Source organism: Penaeus vannamei, chromosome 38, assembly GCF_042767895.1.
Source record: "Penaeus vannamei isolate JL-2024 chromosome 38, ASM4276789v1, whole genome shotgun sequence".
Lineage (NCBI taxonomy): Eukaryota > Metazoa > Arthropoda > Malacostraca > Decapoda > Penaeidae > Penaeus > Penaeus vannamei.
Genome location: NC_091586.1, coordinates 9439870 through 9444869, shown reverse-complemented (window position 1 = coordinate 9444869; position 5000 = coordinate 9439870).

Sequence of the window (5000 nt, the reverse complement as noted above, 5' to 3'; positions counted from 1 at the left end):
TGATAATTATAATAGTTATAATAATAGTAGTAATAATAATAATAGTTATAATAATAATAGTAATAATAATAATAGCAATGATAATGATGATGATGATAATACTTATAATGATAATAATGATAATGATGATTATGATGAAAATATCAATGATAATCACCATCATCATTATGATCATAATAACAATATTGAAAATAATAGTAATTAGAATTACATTTTTTCGTATTATTCGCTTTATCATTATTATGATAATGATGATGATGATGATAATTATGCTGATGCTGATTATGATTATTATCATTATAATTATTGTAATTGCTGTTATTATCATCGTCATCATCTTTATTATCATTGTTCTTGTTATTATCATTATTATAATGATAGCAATAATAATCATGATAATCTAGAAAATCATGATAATAGATAACAAGAACAATATTAATGATGATAACAGTAGTAATAACAGCAACAAAGATACTGATATCTTATGATACTTGTTATATTTGTGAAAGTAATAGATACAGTAATACTACTACTACTATTAATGATAATAAAAATGATAGTAATAAATCTAATGATTCTAAGGAATATAAGAATAATGATTGCAATGATAATATGACTGAAAGCCATGAAAGCAATGGTAATGATAATAATAACAATAACAATAATAGTAATAATAATAATTGTGATAATGACAATAATGATAATAAAAATGATGATGATAATAATCATGGTAATGATGATAACAATGAAAAAAGTAATAATCATAACTGTAATGATAATGACAGTTATAACGGTAATAGCAACAATTATAATGATAATGATAATGATGATAATAACAATAATAATTGTATTAATAAAAACAATTATGACATCAATAACAATCATAAAAAAATTATCAGCAGTAGTATGACCATAATGATAATAACAATAATGAGAATAACAGTAATAAAGATAATGATAATAAAAACAAAAAGAGGAAGAAGAAACTAATGATAGTGATAGTGATAGTACAAGTTGTAATAACAATGATAACAAAGACTATAACAATAGTAAGAATGAAGATAGTAATGATGATAATAATAATGATAAAAAAGTAACAATGATAGCAATAGCCATATTGATAATTTCAAGAATGATGAAAAGAAAGACTGTAAGAATAATAAATATTATAATGATGATAATGGTGATTATAAGTAACAATAATGACAAAAAATGATAACAATGATAACATTCATAATGAGGATAAAATGAATAATGATGATGATGATGATGATGATGATGATGATGATGATGATGATGATGATGATGATGATGATGATGATGATGATGATAATAATAATAATAATAATAATAGTAATAATAATAATAATATTATTATTATTATTATTATTATTATTATTATCATTATTATGAAAAACATAATGAGAATAATGACAATGATGATGATCAGGAAAATAAAAATGGAAAGAATTATGATAATAATGATAACAACAATTAAAATGAGAATGATAATAATGATGATGATAATAAGAATAGTAATAATAATAATAATAATAATAATAATAATAATAATAATAATAATGATAATAATAATAATAATAATAATAATAACGGAAGCGACGACAAAAACAATAATCATAACAATTACAATAATAACAACGACAATGACAATGATAATCAAAAATGGATAATGATATTGCCATTGATAATAATGGTGATAATAGTAATAATAATAATAATAATGATATTAATGATAATAGTAATCATAATAGTAATAATGATAATAATAATGACGATAATAATGATAATGGTAATAGTAATGATACTAATGATAATAACGTTACTGACAACAAGAACAATTATCATGATTATAATAATAACTATAATGATAAAAGGAATGATGGCAAGAGTAAAACAAGAAGAAAAATAACAACAACAACAATTATAATGATAATGATGATGATAACAACAGTAATGATAATAGCAATAATGATAATGAAAATAATAACAATGATTATAATAGTAATGATAATGATGATGATGATAATAATGATAATAATAACAATGGTAATGATAGTGATATTAGTAATAATAATGAAAGTAATAATACTATTATCAAATGCTCCTATTAATAATTAAAAGAAATTTAACAATTACTAAAATAATGAGTTCTTTTGAAATGATGACAAAAAATAACACTGATAAACATATAAGTAAGAAAGGCAGTAACAATAGTAAAGATGTAAGTGAGAAGAGGAATAACATTTACAATAACAAACACAACAATAACAACAATTACATCAAAATCGGTAAATATAACAACTGCACCAATAAATAATTAGAGATTTCCTATAGTATATGTATGATTCGGCACCTCCCGTTTTCCGTGAACACCCACTTCTCACGTAGTCTAATGTGAGCGAGAAGATTCCATAGAATGTATCAGGTGGTTTTGCTTGAGGGAAAATACGGCATTTCTGTTATATATAGTCTATTGATTTATTTAGTTTTAAAAGTTGGTGATAGCAGGGAAAGGTGATGATGGTGGTAATATTGATGATGATGATAAAGAAGTCAGTATAAGGGCAATTAGAGTAATGATTCAATAATTCTTCTGCCACTACTACTAATGATGATGATAATAATGATAATAGCAATGATTATTATAATACTATTCATAATAACAGAAAATAATCATAATAACAATAGCAGCAAAAATGATAATAATGATAATAATGAATAATAATTTTGATGATAATAATAATGATGATAGTAATGATGAAATAAGGGTAATAATGATAAACATAATAATAATAAATAACGACAATAATAATGATAATAATAACATTAACAGTAATAATGATAATGATAGCATGGGTGATACCAATAATGATAATAATGAATGTAATGATAATATAAAGAATATAAAAAAAAAAAAACATCAGCAACAAAAAAATAATGATGACGATAACAAAAGTAATAATGATAATGATGATAATAATAATAATAACAATAATAATAATAATAATAATAATAATAATAATAATAATAATAATAATAATGATGATGATGATGAGGAGGAGGATGATGATAATGATAATAATAATAACAATGATAATAATAATAATAATAATAATAATAATAATAATAATAATAATAATAATAATAATAATAATAATGATAATAATAACAATAATGATAATAATGATAATCATAATAAGGATAGTTATAACAACGATTATGATAAAAGGAATGCTAATGATAACAGTAATAATAATGATGATAGTAATAATAATAATAATTATAATAATAATAACAATAATGATGATAATAATAACAACAACAACAATAATAATAATAATAATAATAATAATAATAATAATAATAATAATAATAATAATAATAATAAAATAAAAATAATAATAATAATGATGATGATGATGATGATGATGATGATGATGGTGATGATATAACAATAACAATATTGATGTGTACTGATAATTATAAAAAAAATATTAACGATAATGATGAACATCACAAATTTAATCAAAATACAAATACGCTTATGTTAAAATTTATAAAGATTTTATAGGTAACAGTACTGAAACTAATAATAACAATAAAATGACAATGATGATGATGATAATATTCCTAACTGATAACACAAAGGATAACGATTGTTGATAACAAGAACAGCACTATAATGATGTTATTGACTAATAACATAAATGATGATAGATACTTGGAAATAACTACAAATATGATGATAATGATAATCACAGCAATGTTGTGATTATTAGGATAATAATTATCACGATAATGGCAATGACACTCTACCGTGTTGATACTATGGTAGAAAATCCCACAATGCACAAACTAGATTTATTGAGGAAAGTGAGACAACAGTTTCGGAATCGTCCTCGATTCCATCTTCGGAAGATGGAATCGAGGACGATTCCGAAACTGTTGTCTCACTTTCTTCAATAAATCTAGTTTGTGCATTATTGATGTCAATAACAAGAAGAAAAATAAGATAACAATGGTATAGTAATAACAGTGACAATGTCAATGATGATAGTAATAATGATAATAATAATAACAGTGACAATACCAATGATGATAGTAATAATGATAATAATAATAACAATAACAACAATAATAACTGTAATAGTAATAATAATAATAATAACAATAATAATAATAACAATAATAATAATAATGAGGATGAGGATGATGATAATAATAATAACAATGATAATAATAATAACAATAATAATAATAATAATAACAATGATAATAATAATAACAATAATAATAATAATAATAATAATAATAATAATAATAATAATAATAATAATAATAATAAAAATAATAAAAAATACTGATAATGATAATGATAATATTAATAGTATTAATGCTGATAACAATAACAATAACAACTACAACAAAAAGATAAGATTCCTAATAACAGAAACAACAGCAGTCACGGAGCGCACACCTGGCTCCGCCGTCAGAAGTCTTCATAAAAGGGAATACTTGAGAAAGGTCTAAAATTAGCATAGCGCTTTGACTGTTTACTTGGTGTGCTGCCAGATAAATACGCGAGGCTCCCCTCAAGTAAACCCAGCCTGGCATGTTTAAGCACGTCATGCCCTTTAGCTGTCGTTTTCCCCGGAATCACTGCTCGTAATTATAGTTCTTAGGCAATTTAGTCTCTAAGGTGAACTGGGCATTTTCTCTCTCTTTCTCTTTCTCTTTCTCGCTCGCTCTCGCTCTCTCTCTCTCTCTCTCTCTCTCTCTCTCTCTCTCTCTCTCTCTCTCTCTCTCTCTCTCTCTCTCTCTCTCTCTCTCTCTCTCTCTCTCTCTCTCTCCCTTCTCTCTTTCTCTCATTTGGGTTATTTCGGATAATTGATTGGTTTTGATGGAATTTGCTGAGTGTGCAAGGTCTGTTTTAATAGATGTCTTTGTAAGAATGTGTCGGGTTTTTATTTCTTCTCTAT